The following is a 16,045-nucleotide window of genomic DNA, read 5'->3' as shown; positions in this document are numbered from 1 at the left end:
AACTTGTCCACAGTATTTTTTTTTGTTTGTTTCAGTGCATATCCAGCCACAATTAACAACAATTATAACAGAATATCACAGTTACCAACAGATAGACAATATATATCACATATATGTCCACAAATGTCACATCCACTCATTATAACCAACATATAGCTACAACAAATGTCACAAGCACAATGCAAAGTCCACAAACACCATCAACATGTCCAAAGTCCACAAAGTTCAACCCACTTCTAAGTTCAACATACAAACAAGTGAAACATGGTCCTGTCACATGGTCGGAGCCCTACCGAGAAACGGAGACAAGTCCAAGTCTTGATCGTTGTTCGATCCAGCTGTAGAAGGTCCCTGGAATGAGGGAGCAAAAGAAAATAAACATATTTGTCAATTAATCATAAGGTAGTATGCCAAATTCAAATATTCCTTCGAAAGACCAGTTAACAGTGACATCAATATATAGGCATATAATAGATAACACATATCAAGTTAGTTGTTGTTTAGGTCTCCTCTATGTGCAAGATATCGTCACACATGGTCGAGTAGACTGAACATGAATTGGGCAAACACCTATGTACTCATGTAGAACCTAACATGATGCCTTTCAAGGTCTGAACAATATTACTAATAATCTAACTTATACATGTATGTATCCTACTCTCTTCTAGGTTCTAACATGATAGTGTTGACTGTAGCACAATCTGAACTGAAAAAGCCTTTCAAGATGAAGAGTGACTCACAGGAGTGCCGTCGCGCGGAGGTGGAGGCACCAACGGTATCATCGGCGGCGGCGGAGGAGGTGGAGGCTGGCCCATGCTCTGAGAAAAGCTGGCCATGTACTCGTACCAGGCCTTCTGCGACTGCTGGAAGGCCTCAAGCTGGGCCTGCACTCGCGCCCTCTCCTGTGCCAACTCGGCCTGGTGCGATAGCTGGAGGGCCTGAAACTGGCTCTGTGAGGCCTGCTGTGACTCTTGCAGGGCTTCAATCTGGGCCTACAATTATTTATCACATAGTTAGAATGCAAATAAAGAACGGGTAGAAAATGAATGGACAACGAATGCAACAGAACTAACCTGGAGTGCTACCACCTGGGGCTGTGAGCGTGGGCGTATGGCCGGGCTCGAACTCGTGCTCCGGGCTCTAATCTGGGCGAGTGTCTGAGTGTTGGCCGTGTCTATGGTGCTGTTGCCCATATAGTACCTCCCGTGTGGCTTACCTGGTCCCAACCTCATGACGATGTCACCCTCGAGGTCAGCGGTGCTCGGATCAAATTCTGGCCCATGGATCTCTCTCGCCATCGCCGTGTACTCGCTGAGGCGACTGTGCACGCTCAGGTTACTGTATGCCTCGGGCGGGTCCTCCGGGTTGTAGACGAGGTCGGGGTCCTTTGCCTTGCCCTTGTGTGCCAAGGCATATGCCTTGAACGAGGCGCACTCCTGGCCGGGGTGGAACCGCGTCTGCAGGAAGAAGCACAACAATAAGATATTATGCATTCAGAAGTTAGCGTAGCAACAACGAAATGAAATCCGCGTACATATCTGGCTGCATATTCCTTGAGGGTAGTGGGCCCTTGTTTGTGCGAGGAACCCTGCATCATCGCACGGCAACGTGAGCGTACGGCGTGATATTGCTCGTACTCCTCACTCAACCACGTGTCCACAATGGCCTCCCAGCAGTTGTCCATCCCCACACACCAAGCAGGAGGCACCTGCACGTACACGAGCACATGACAAATCATAAATCAATTTCAGTGCAATTAATCACAGACGATGTAATCTTATGTTTACCATCAAGTATTGCTCCTTAGTTAGGGGCAGGTGCACTGCCTGCGCTCTGGTGACTCTGTTTCCTCTACGGGCATGGTAAATTCTTCTGCACAGGAGCTTTGTCTCGTAGAAGAGGTCCTGCACTCGGTGAACACAGACTCTGTTCACCACGTCATCCGCGTCCTCCCTACGTACTCCCTCCGCCAAGGTGTAGTAATCCTACAAGCAAATACAGTCAGTAATATACAATTAATGTGATGTTATTATCAGCATAGTCCGATGAACACGTACCCACAGCTCTTTCATCACCCGGTCGGCCTTGCTATTATAACACCTGCCAGCTCGATCAGTCTGATCGCTGGCGGCGTGCCAGTGGGACCACTTCATGGCGGGCTGCACAACACCATCGATCCTCACCATCCCGGGGTAGTTTGCCCTGCACAGAAGACCCAGGATCCCGTTTACTCGGCGAGAGTGACTCCCTGGGATCACCATTTCCCAATCCCTGCACAAAGTTATTGAGATTGAATATTAGTTTCTGTTATAACTTAAAAACCTGTGAATTAGTGTTAACATGCAAAAATTACTTACTTAGTTCCGGATGGTCGAATCACTGGCCGTCTCTGTATGGGTAAGTCTGGGAGGCGCGACGACCCTCGCATCCAAACCGTAGGCACCCCATTTTCCTCTGCCACCAAGTCGGCATCCTCCTCGCGCTCAACCCGCTCGGAAGCATCCTCCTTCCGTGCCTCCTCCACCGCCTCCGCTATCTCCTCCCTGGTCTCCTCCTCCTCCTCATCCTCCTCCGTGGCCGCTACGAACTCATGGTCGTCGTCCTGTGGAGGAGGTGTCGGCTCTCGACGCCCTCGTCGTCGCCGTCCTCCTCCTCCACCCTGGGCTCCTCCTCCATCCTGGGCTCCACCTCCCTGGGCACGCCCTCGTCGTCCTCCTCCTCCTCCTCCCTAGGCACGCCCTCCACCCTCAGTCTGTGCACGCCCTCCTCCTCCACCCTGGCTGGACCCCTCGCCACCAGCCAGTAAGGTCATAACCGACCTAAGCTTCCTGATTCCACCGCCCACCATCAATCACCTGCAACAAAAGGAATAAACTATCAGTACGCATATACAAAAGTAAATGTATCATACATGTATAAAAGAGATGCAAAATAAGTAAATGTATCATACATGTATAAAAGAGATGCAAAATAAGTAAATATATCATACATGTATAAAAGAGATGCAAAATAAGTAAATGTATCATACATGTATAAAATTGCCATAAGTACTACAGATCTTACATGTACTAGAAATAATCATCAAGATCATCGATAGGTGGGCCAAAAATCTCATCATCGCTATTGTCGACGTAATTATGATCGTCTCTCAAAGTCTCATCACTAGCGACACTGCCTGAATGGTGTTGCTCAAGTAATAACAAGTCCTTCGCGTTGTGAACCTCCTCTCCATCATCCCCGTCAACAATGATCGTATCATTGTCTACTTCCATTGCGAGATCTACATCTAAGACAATCTCAAAACTCCCTTCTAATCCTTCTTCTTGAAAGAACTCTCCGTCATATGTGTTTGCATCGATGTTATAATCATCATCGTTTGGGACGGGTACTTTACCATGCGGCGATATCTTGTACACAACATCATACGCCTTAAGACGGTCTTTGGTTTGGCACGGGTATGAGAGATAATAAACTTGCGTGGCCTGTTGGGCCACAATGTACACGTCGTCTCCTAACAAGATGGATGACTTTAGAACTTCGACTAACCCAAGCTCAGGGGTCTTTATCACTTCTTTGGGATCAAACCAATGGCATTTGAATATGACAGGATGAAGAGGTACACAACCAGGAAACTTGAGTTTGTATATTTCTTCAATTATTCCATAGTAGTCCAACCCATCTGTGCCTGGCGTGAAAACACCGGTATTTGTGGTTCTTCGATTCGGCCGACGCTGCTCATGCCGAGTTGTGTGAAAGCGATATCCATTGACATCGTACACAGAGAATGACTTGACCCTAAATTCAAATCCATTGGCAACTTGCCTCAACTCGGCACTCATAGACACGTCAGTTTTGGCCTGCTAGTTCAAGTAGGATGATTCGTTATATATTTGTCAAGTTGAGAGTTAAGTACAAACAACAAATGAAATTGAACTCTACCTCCTCCTTGAACCAACAAATAAAAGTGGGATTTCGTTCTCCCGCGCCATGTCTTAGAAGGGTTTCAACTTCCGCTTCGGTGGGTTCCCTCCGTGATGGACGATGGTAGAGGAGAACAAATTTGCTGTAACGGCCGTTAACAAGAGGGTTGGATGGGTGCATGCGAAATACTGACAAGAAAAGAAACAAGTTTGTGTAAAACTTACGCAATGTACGGGCCAACCTCTTCAAGGTTCCGCAACACATACAGCTGGATAGAGCGCCACTCTTCTAGGCTCAACATCTTCAAGGTAGGTTCACTTGCACTTCCGAGTTGCCCTCGAAAAAGGCTGAGGGTCGACTGATTGTCGGCAGCATTGTAACGAGGGGGTGGATTATGCACGTTAGGAAGGTTGTCGGCATAGTATCTTGTTGTGAAGTATGACACCTCCTCCACAATGGATGCCTCTGCACAGGAAGCTTCAATTTTGCATTTATTTTTGCATTTTGTTCTAAGAACCTTTAGGCATCGCTCAATTGGATAGCACCAACGGGCATGCACAGGGCCCCCCATTTTTGCCTCATATGGTAGGTGCAAGAGCAAATGTTGCATCGGATTGAAGAAGCCGGGGGGAAAGATCTTCTCCAACTTGCAGAGCAACACCGGGGCCATTCTTTCCATTTCTTCAATCTCGGTCCGAGATATCTCCTTAGCACATAGCTTGCGGAAGAACATGCTCAACTCTGCCATCACTCGCCAGATGTGATCAGGGAAATAGCCACGAACCATCACCGGAAGAAGGCGCTCAATCCATATGTGGTAATCGTGACTCTTCAGCCCTGTGATTCGCATGGTACTTAAGTTCACACCCCTCCTCCAATTCGCTGCATACCCATCAGGGAACATCAACGATTGGAACCATTGAAGAACTTCTTTCTTTTGGGCCCTCGTTAGGACGAAGTCGGCCTTAGGCTTCTTCCATGACTTCCCGCGTAAGGGAGGCAACATGTTTAGCTTTGGTCTATCGCACAGCGTTGCTTGATCCAATCTAGCCTTGACATTGTCCTTTGACTTTTCCCAGTCCATGATTGTGTGAAGGACCGCCTCGGCGAAATTCTTTTCAGTGTGCATTACATCAATGTTATGTGGAAGAAGGAGGTCCTTAAAGTAAGGAAGCTTCCACAAGCACGACTTGTGTGTCCAGGCATGCTCTTTTCCATATCCCACGAAGCCCCCCTTTTCATTGTCGACCACAAGACCATCTAACATCTCAAGAACCTGGGCACCTGTCATCATTTCCGGTGCAGAGTCTTCCACTGTGACACCTTTTCGAAAGTTCTTCTTGTCTCTCCTGAATGGGTGGTCAAGAGGGAGGAATTGTCGATGTTTGTCAAACGAAGAAAACTTGCCCCCCTTCTCCAACCGAAAGAACTCCACAGCTGACTTGCATATCGGGCATGGCATCTTCGTGTGAACACACCAGCCACAAAATAACCCATAAGCCAGGAAGTCATGCATGGAATAATGGTACCAAATATGCATTCTGAAGTTTGTCTTTGTGAATCGGTCGTATGTCACTACCCCTTCGTCCCATGCACGGACCAAATCGTCTATCAAAGGCTCCATGTACACACTCATATTAGCCCCCGGGTGTCCTGGAATTATAAGTGACAAGAAAATATTTTGCCGTTGAAAGGCGACGCCAGGTGGGAGGTTGAGAGGGATGACGAATACGGGCCAACATGTGTATGGTGAAGAACCCATTCCATAAGGATTGAACCCATCAGTTGCCAGTGCAATGCGTACATTACGAGCCTCATCAGCTTTGTCGGTATGCTTCCGATCGAAGCTTTTCCATGATTCACCATCGGACGGATGTATCATCTTGTCAGTGTATCGGCGTCCAGTTTTGTGCCACGTCATCTGTTTTGCGGATTCCTCGCTCATGAAAAGCCGTTGGATCCTCGGTATGAAAGGAAGGTACCTCAGGATCTTTGCGCCGACTTTTGTTTGCGTCTTCCGACCATCACTAGATTCTAACTCAATGTACCTAGATGCCTTACACTTCGGACAGTACTTATCGTCAGCATGTTCTCCCCTGAATAAGATGCATCCGTTCGGACAAGCATGTATCTGCTCGTACGACATCTTGAGTGCACGAAGGATTTTATTTGACTCATATGTGTTCTTTGGCAGAACGTGATCATCCGGAAGTAGGGTGCCAACTACTGTCAACAGTTGATCGAAGGATTCTCTACTCCAGCTAAACTGGGACTTCACAGCCATTAGACGTGCAATGGCATCCAGTTTAGAAACATTGGTGCGCCCATGAAGGGGTTGTTGTGCCGCATCCAACATGGCGTAAAACGCCTTTGCAGTTTGCTCTGGCTCCTGCTCTGCACTTCCTTCATCGAAAGCCATGTCATGGTCATTTAACATTTCTGCCACCCCGGCTTCAGAATCAAACTCCTCGATCCGTTGTCTCACGACCTCTTCTCTCGCACGATGGCGTTCACCATGCATGGTCCACCGGGTATAGTTCTCTACAAATCCATTGTTGACAAGATCTTTACTCATCTCCTTATATGTTTTCATTGCCTTGTTCTTACACTTCCTACAGGGACACCAGACATGTCGCCGTCCGTTTGCAAATGCCTTCGTCATGAAATCATTGGCCTTCTCAATCCATTCATTTGTGTATTGACCCCTCTTCTGATAGCCCGTGTACATCCACTGACGGTCATCCATCCTAACATATAGACGATATTGCAGTTTAGAGCAATAAAACTGGAAATAAGATCAAGGGACAGCACGAGGTATTTTAGGAAGGTGCTTCTATGCTTCACCCCCTGGGAGTTCCCCTAGGAAGGTATTTTATGCAAGAGATTTGTTATAAATGTACTGTTGCCACATGCTTAATCAGTTAAACCTTACAGGTCTTTACTACTGAACACATGTTACATACTTCATGATCAGCTTTTGTTAGATATGAACATTAGTGTGCCCCTAGCCTCTCTTCCCTAATATGGCAGAGCACACAAGATTGTACTCCAGTGGCCACTAGCCCTTCTACAAATTAAGGTGGCAAGCCATTTTTTCTAGTCTCAAACTCTTATAACAAATTAAGCACGCTTCAGAGAGAGTAGCTTGCTAGGGAGAAAACTATAAGCTGGGAATCCGTACGTAATAATTCAATCACAAGTACAAATGAAATGGTCCAAACATACAATAAATTATTAAGCTTAACATAAGACTGAATGGACGGAACTTATTCTTGGACGGCATTGCATTGTTGGCGGAATATATTCCATATATACTCCACCGACTAAACAGTCTTTTCCATATATATGCACAATACGTACGGTTCAGTTGCAACAGCGCTTTATTTCTTTGGCGAAAGCAACAGATAACAACTTTTCGCAGGAGATGCATGCTACGTATAAGAAACCCATGCAAGCAATGGATCGGACCACCACAAAAGCAACTTGCATACACACAGTTGGACTTATTTTCACGTTTTCTTCTGAGAAAATTGAAGAAATGACAGCGAAATGTACTTCATTGTGCTATGAGGTTGGCAAATTTTTTGGTGAAATGCTACTGTAGTATTTTCGTTGTTATTTGGTAATTAGTGTCCAATCATAGTCTAATTAGGCTTAAAAGATTCGTCTCGTGGATTTCGTCTAAACTGTGTAATTAGTTTTATTTTTTATTTATATTTAATGCTTCATGCATGCGTCCAAAGATTCGATGTGACGGAGAATCTTTGAAAATTTTGGCAAAATGAAGTGAACTAAACTGGCTCTTGGATGCACTTTTTTTTTTGGAAACTTTCTTGGATGCACAGCTGGGACTTCACTTCTCCAGACATGACCTCCTTTACAAGCTAAAGTTAAAGCTTCTGATAGTGTCATACAACAGCTAATGAAACAACGAAATCTATGAATTAGAACAGGACACGCAAGGTTTTTTTCCTCCCTATTTATTGCCTGTACAGTTCAAGTTCCAATCAGGAAGTGTAATAAATCATGAAAATCAAGAAAACTATCCAACAACGTTTGCCCACCATACTTGATCAAACCTATAACGAACTGTTAGTCTTTCCCACCCAAAAAAAGCGGAAAAAGAAGAGGGTGGCAAGCTAGTACAGCTCCAACGGAGCATAGACATCAGCAACTTATTACATTGCAGTTCTCCAGCATGCTTGAAAACCACAACTTCACCTTTCCTAGTTTCATCTTACAATCCAGTTTTTTCTACTAAAAAAATATTACTGTACCAAAAACAAGTCTTGCAGTAACCTGCAATCATTGTGTATACAACATACTGTTTGGCATGAACATACAAGCCTACAACTTTTTCATGTACATGATCTGAAGCAATGACAAAAATACAGAGAACACCCCAACTCTGAATCTCCTCTCACGAATAACCAGATATATCCCCTCAGTAGCACTCATGAAAGTCCAAATGACCATTTCCTTAGGCCAAATATTTTTTTTCTTACAAATACCCCAAAGGTCAATTGTCACCATATGTCCATATTGATATGTCAATTGCCTTAAGCGGTCAATGGATTCGCTTTGTAACAGTTAGATACTAAGATCTTACCATATCAGCTTGTATTAAATGTGTGCCTATACAAAGCTTGCTTTAAGTTTACAGAATTACAGTTATAGCAGTCCAACCAGATTCAGGCATGTATTTGTTGACCTTGAACCATTTTCTTTTGAGAATATCTCACATGCAAGTTACAGTCCTGGGGAGGTGGTGGTCAAGGGTTTGCTTGTGTACTTCAAAGGTTTCAGAAAGTCAATGGCAAATGTCTGAAAATCTGACCAAGGTTTTGGCTAAAGCTTGCTGGGCGGGTTTATGTTTAGAGTTATCGTTAAGATATTGTGAGTTAGACTGCTTTTCCCAGCTTTCAAACGAGTTGTCGGTGAGCTAGATTGATTTTCCCTGCTTTCAAACGAGTTATCTGGTCCTGACTAACTTTACCTGGTTAACTGCAAAGTATGGTTTTAGTCAGAAATATGGGTGCTTCCCAGTAAACTGATTGTGTCCAGGTACTAGTCTTGTTCTAGTTATCCAAACACGTGCTATATAGGTGGGCAACTGGCCACTGTGCTACTTTTGTTTTACATCATAACCACACATGCTTGTAAAAGTGGCCTGGCATGCTAATGTTCCACACTGTATAATGCCAATCAATGAATATTATCTACCTTTAACCCAGTTTCATGGCAACTCCACTTTGCTCCTTGCATGCCAGATTTATTCGTCTGCTTTGTGGCTGTTAGTCTGTCATTTTTTTCATTCATAATTTAGCTAACTTCTTTCCATTTCTATACACGCTAGCTTCTTGCTGAGAAAATGCCTGAACTTCTTGATTTTGACAAAGACCTAATTTATTTGGAAGCAGCTTCCAAGGTATTTCAATCAACTTATCTTTTGCACTTCTGGGTGAATAATGAGCTTTCTACTCATCAAGTATGTTACGAAACAATTGAATTTGTTAATCCCCACAGATCCAGCTGAAATTGCTTGCGGAAGAAATGCAAGCAATAAACAAAGGTCTTGAGAAGGTGGAGCAGGAGCTAGCTGCTTCAGAAAGTGATGGTGCAATTTCAGTTGGCTTTCGTAAGGTATGGTAGGGTTTATCTCTTCTTTTAGGAGTTGCTAGATGACTGAACTTAAATCAGTTTACGTCAATACATCACTTCAAAATGGTTTAGGGTTAATCCATCCATTTCCATTCCATCGCATCACGGCGCCACCAGACGGAGGGGAGAGGTGGGCAACAGGGCAGGTACCTGGCGTCGACGGGAGCAGGCAGGGGTCCCTTGTCGCCACCGGTGCGGCGGTAGCACGTACGGAAGGGGAGGCCGCGGTCAGGGGAGGGGAGAGAGTGCTCGCCGTCGCCGCTGCTGCTGGGGCCCACCCCACCCCACCTCGCGGGAACGGGAGCGAAGGAGGGAGCACGGGGCGGCGTCGGCGGAGGGGATCGTCGTCCGGTGCGCCGGTGCCGCTGTCTCTCTCTCCGTCTCTCTCTCTCTCTGTCTCTCCGGTGGCGGCGGCTGTGGGGGACCGCCCGGTGGCGGCGGTGGTGGAGGGGAGGAGTCGGCCGCGGCGGTGGGGAGGCATGTGCGGTGTGTGTGTGTCTGTGAACGATTTGAGGGAGAAACGGCTTGTTGAATGCTTCTGTTTACCGAGTGCCCAGATCTACGGCACTCGGTAAACATAAGCATGGCAGCCCACTGTGGCAGACAGGTGGGCCGTGGCTAACCTTTTACCGAGTGTTTGAGGTCACACTCGGTAAAAATATCCATTATTTCATGCAAAACAAAAAAGAAAAAATGCCAATTTAATCCTAAAATTCACCAAACTTTCACATGAACTATTTCATGTCATCTATTTACTATCTAAAAAATTCCAAGTTCAAATCATAATGTTGAATTTCACTCTTAATAGAAATCCTACTCGTCATTGTGAATGTTTAGCGTCTCTTTGGGAGATGTACCGGTTCGGCAGCGACGAATGTAAAAATACTTCCAAAACGTTATGAAATTTTTTCTATAACATAGATGTATGCTTCAATGTTAATTCTTCCAATCTTGTGATTTATCGAGTTCGATTTTAATTATTACAATTAAATTCACACAATATGTTCCTAATTTTCATAAAGAATGAAAATTTTGTGAAATATAGTAAATAAATCGAAATAAACACCATATTTTGGAATGGAGTACTAAATATCATATGTGGATAGAGGAAAAAGAATGAAGGGAAAAACAAGAAATTTGGTTGAATTTTACCGAGTGTTGGGCCAATACACTCGGTAAAAGATAGTGTTTACCGAGTGTATTTTCCCAACACTCGGTAAAATTTTCATGTTTGCCGAGTGTATGATCATAACACTCGGTAAACATGTCATGCCTTGACGCCGTCTGGGCACGGTTGCTGTCCTAGGTGACGTGGCACGTTAATACCGAGTGACCGTTTTTACCGAGTGCACCCCGTCGGTAAACTTGTAGTTTTACCGAGTGTCTGAATATACCGAGTGTGCTGACTCGGTAAAGCGGTTGACTACTGGGTGTTTATGTTTTCCGAGTGTTGGCACTCGGTAAATACTTTTTTCCGAGTGCCCCGACTTTTGACACTCGGTAATTTTCGGGGCACTCGGTAAATACACAGTCTCCGGTAGTGATTGGCATGTCATCTATTTCTATCATGTGGCATGGCACCAGCCTATGGTGCATCTAGTTTTGGCCCTTCTGCTAGGTGATAGTTGCAGTGGTCACTAACCATGAGGTCATGGTCGGTCCAAGTTAGGTTAGTGTGGAACCTGGAGTTTGGAGGTTTTCTCGGCCATGTAGTAGTTGAAACTTCTCCATTATAATACTTTATTGAGGTTGTTCCCTACAGTCAAGTTTTTTTCTAGCACGCTTTGTGAGAAGTAACATGATGACCTTAAAAGAAACCTAAGTTAGCATTACCAGTAGTAAGATAAGATACGTTACCTATACAATTAGGGTGTCCTATACAACATAAAGAATTTATGCAAAAATAAATTTATTATTTATTTGTCCCTGAATAAAAGAAAACATAGGTTTTAACTAAACATTCACGAATTAAATATTAGGTCTTACAAAAATCACATTTTTAATTATTTGATTTATATTAATTGTTTTTAGTTTAGTCCTTACTAAAAGACATCACTAACTAATTTGGCAGGTATCTAGTTGTTGTGGATGATTTATGGGATTCAGAATCATGGGAAACAATTCAGAATGCTCTTATAAAAAATAGTTGTGCCAGTAGAATCATCGCAACCACACGAAAAATTGAAGTAGCTCAACTTGTTGTTGTTTACGTTGGGGTCACGTCTATAAATTACGTCCTCTTAATCCCAAGAGCTCAAGAAAGCTATTCCTGAAGAGAATATTTGGTTCGGAAGAGAGAAGCCCATCAGACCTCTTTGAAGTTTGTTATGACATCTTGAAAAAATGTGATGGTTTGCCTTTGGCAATTATAGCAATAGCTGGTTTGTTGGCGGGGAAAGCACCAAATATAGATGAATGGAACAAAGTTAAACGCTCGTTTGGTCATGCACTTGAAAAGGCACTCGGATGTCAACAGAATGATACAAATATTGTCACTGAGTTATTTTGACCTTCCTCTTCGCCTAAGAAGTTGTCTTCTGTATTTGAGTATATTCCCAGAAGATTACAAAATTGAAAAGGATCGATTGATACTAAGATGGATTACTGAGGGATTTATTCATGAAGAGCATGGGTTCACCCAATATGAGTTAGGGGAGAGGTGTTTCAACGAGCTCGTAAACAGAAGCTTCAACCATCAAATTCATTTTTTTTAGTGTGGCCTGTCCTGTCGAGTCCATGACACAATTCTCGAGTTCATTCTGTCCAAGGCCGTGGAAGAGAATTTCGTAACTTTGTTTTGTGCTCCTAACATAACAGTTGATCCACATAGGAAGATTCGGCGGCTCTCTCTACTGGGCAGGGAGAAAATAAAATATTATTATGCCTGTGCAGTTTCGGTGCTCTCTGGTTGTCTTGATATCCTCCCTTCTCTGCTAAAGCTCAGACATGTACGTGTTTTGGACAATTACAAGACTGTGATGGACTACAGGCTCACCATCTGGTACATTTGGGTGGGTTATTTTCTCTGAGGTACTTGAGCCTACATGACACAAGGATAGGCGAGCTTCCTGAAGAAATTGGAGAGCTGCAGTATTTGCATACACTGTAATGGGTACCGACATAAAAGAGCTGCCGTCCAGCGTTGGTCGCCTTGTAGGGTTGGTCACTCTATTATGTGATTATGATGTTCGGCTGCCAGATGGATTTGGGAATAACATGCAAGCATTGCAGTGGTTGGGGTGTATCGGTGTCTCCATTCAGTCACCTAGCTTTGCACAGGAGCTTCGTCAGCTAAAAAATCTACGTATACTGGAGTTAACGATTGATGGTGAGGTTAGCAAAGGTCTAGCATCATCTCTGTGTACACTTGGTATGGGATGCCTAAAATCTTTGGATATATGCGGTGACAAAGCTCAGATGAAATTGGTGATGCGCCTCAGCCTCAAGATACTTCGAATTTGGATGATTGTGGTCCCAAGGGTCCCTAGATGGATCCGTTCACTTGATAACCTCCAGGATTTGGATCTCTATGTTGAGCAACTCGGGGTGGCAGACGTTGGTTTGCTCGGGAGTTTAAACGCTCTTTCCAGTCTCTGTCTCTCAGTAAAGATCAAAGTTGCTGACAGATGGTCCTCCTCTCAAGGAACACAACGGGTCAAGATCAACGGCACTAGGGATGAAAACGGTACGGATATTTTCAGACCGTATTCGAAACCGAATCCGTTTAGAGGGGTTGAGATCTGTCCGTATCCGAGTCCGGATATCCAACATCCGATACCATATCCGTATCCAAATACTCAAATCGCATATTTATGATGTCGATATCCAATCGTATCATATCCGACATAGTTGACACTATCCGTATTCGAATCCGAATCCGGACAGAAATATGAAAACAAATATAATATCGGTGATATCCGTCCGTATCCGATCCGTTTTCATCCCTAAACGGCACACATGGATTCCCAAACTTGAGAAGGTTCCAAGTCGGTTTGGGAGACTCTGCGTTTGGATTGCTATTTGAAGCTGGGGCCATGCCAAAGTTACAAGAGCTACATTTCGAGTTTGGTGGAGACAAAACATGTTCTCTCACAGATGGAGAATTTGATTTTGTCATCCAGCATCTCCGTAGCCTTGCTCTCGTAAATGTACGATTTTTCACTGGTTACTTCAAGGGTGGCAGAGAGGAGTATAAGCCCGAGGACCCGCGTGGGATGCCCCACTACTACACAAATGAGATTTAGTCCCGGTTGGGAACTAGCTTTACTCCCGGTTTTCCAACCGGGACTAGCAATCCGGGGCTAAAGGTGTGGTTCTTTAGTCCCGGGACTAGCAAACCGGGGCTAAATGTGTGGTTCTTTAGTCCCGGTTTGCCACAACCGGGACTAAAGATCCTCCCAGCTTTAAAAAAAATAATGCCTCCCACCGCTGCGCCCTGTGAGATTTGAACCCAAGACCTCATGCACTGTCTCGCGCGTAGCTTACCACCCCACCTACACAACGCATCTAACAATGGATGGGATACTTTTCTTTTGAACTAACCCATCCGGGGACCTTTAGTCTGGATTGATATTACCAACCGGGACTAAAGGTTGGATGATTTTTTGTCCCGGTTTAGCCGTTGAGCAGGGACCTTTAGTCTCGGTTGAAGATACCAACCGGGACTAAAGCCTCTCTAGTCCCGGGGGCAAAAAAATGCCGAGACTAATGCCAAATTAGGACATCGTTCTAAAGTCTGTTCTCTAGTAGTGCCCTTAAGAAAGCGGTCAGCTCTCATCCCAGGCTGTGTCGTTAGGCGTCCCACTGGCTACCACGATATTATTGCTAACTAATTTATTCGTAATGTTGTTAATATATGCGGTTCATGTTATTGTTAATTTGTGCTTTATGAACCAACCCGAACTATTCTTTCTCTTTTTTTACAGTATTTGTTACGAAACGGATATGATGCCCAGTGTGTAGCAGATTTATATATATATTGCATAAGCATTCACCCCGTCCGTCTGGCATTGACGAGCGAGCGTGTTGTGAAGTTTCTGGTGCTAGACATGATTTTTATCGTAGTGTTGATGAACACAAGAAAATGCCCCGTGCACATTTCGTAGCCTTGACGAGTTGACGTACAAGGGTCGAACGAGCACGGATGCTGGGCACGATCCTTGCATGACAGGTGCGGGGCTTTCTTGATGAACGTGTGGCGGTAAATCTACAAGAATAAAATATCTGGCAAGGGGGAGCAGGAAGTGCGACCTCAAAATTTGGCCGGTGCAATGGCTCTTTCGTAGCATCGTGCGACTTCTAACCACCACGCTGATGCTGTTCAAAACAACAGGGAGCACCGAGAAAAGAAATGGAAGGTTGTTTGGTGAGCGCAGCGACGTACGGGGGCACTGAAGGCCGTCGTCACCGTGCCGTGAAGCTGGCAACTTTGCTAGCTGATGAGTTCAAGAATATGAAACATGTGCACGCGCAAGGAGATGTACTAATAATAATGATGAAAAATCTGCTAAACCAAAGGCCTGCCCTGCCGAGCAAGATGAAGGATTGAAGCCGTGTGCGTTGAGGGTCGACTTGCCATGTGCGTTCACACGCATGGTCATGATATTGCCTAGGCGTTGTGTACAAGCCAATGGTGCAGCGGAGTTCAACGTATTTGCTCTGTTTCAAATTATAAGCCGCTTTGACTTTTTTAGTTCATCCATTTTACCATGTATCTAGACATATTATTTAGAGTTAAATACACCTGAGGTCCATTAACTTGTGAGGAGATTTCGGTTAGGTCCATCAACTTCCAAAGTGGCTTTTGGGTCCATAAACTTTGTACGCCGTATCACCTAGGTCCATACCTATCCACGTTGGCTTCTCGTGCTGATGTGGCATGATGCCGTGGCCATGCAGGCCAGCCGCAACCCCGCGGGTGCGCGAGCAAAAGCCGGTGTCCCTGTGCGCCACCGGAGAAGCAGTGCGACGACATGCACCTCAGCCTCGGAGAAGCAGTGCGACGACGAGGACGCGAGCGGGCCCTGTCCCTGTGCGCCACCGGACGCGCCCGCGCCCGCCCCTGCGCCCGGCCGGCGGAAGCTCCACCGCCTCTTCTCCCTCCCTGACGGTGTTGCTGTCGCCGCTTGTGAGGGCAGCGTCGCCGACAGCACCGACTGGCAGTCAGCATCAACAGCCCTGTCCTTGGCATTCCTCCCCTTCCTGCCGGGCAGGAACAAGCTCCCGAGCCACCGGCCCGCCTTGCCCATCTGCGCAAGACGCGCTACTCAACCCTGCAGCCGGCGTTTCTGGTGCTACTCCTCCCCCGCCATTACGCATTTGCACCGGCCACCGGCAGCCGCTGCAGATGCAGAGGGATGCAGAATGGAGAAGCAGAGGCTCTGTGATCACTCATTGCTGCCTCGGAGAAGCAGTGTGACGACGAGGACGCGAGCGGGCCCTGTCCCTGTGAGCCACTGGACGC

General features: G+C 45.5%; 1 long non-coding RNA gene across 1 annotated transcript; it reads right to left on the bottom strand.

Moving 5' to 3' along the window:
- Positions 1 to 1,854: 1,854 nt before the first annotated feature.
- On the bottom strand, positions 1,855 to 2,492 carry LOC136517364 (uncharacterized). Its single transcript, XR_010774264.1, has 3 exons — positions 2,358 to 2,492; positions 2,058 to 2,271; positions 1,855 to 1,985 (listed from the first exon to the last, which is right to left on the bottom strand). It is a non-coding gene; the product is annotated as an uncharacterized lncRNA (long non-coding RNA).
- Between the last annotated feature and the right edge of the window lie 13,553 nt (positions 2,493 to 16,045).

This window comes from Miscanthus floridulus, chromosome 17 (genome assembly GCF_019320115.1).
Source record: "Miscanthus floridulus cultivar M001 chromosome 17, ASM1932011v1, whole genome shotgun sequence".
In the NCBI taxonomy this organism is placed as follows: Eukaryota; Viridiplantae; Streptophyta; class Magnoliopsida; order Poales; family Poaceae; genus Miscanthus; species Miscanthus floridulus.
This window is presented reverse-complemented; position numbering and strand designations above follow the sequence as displayed.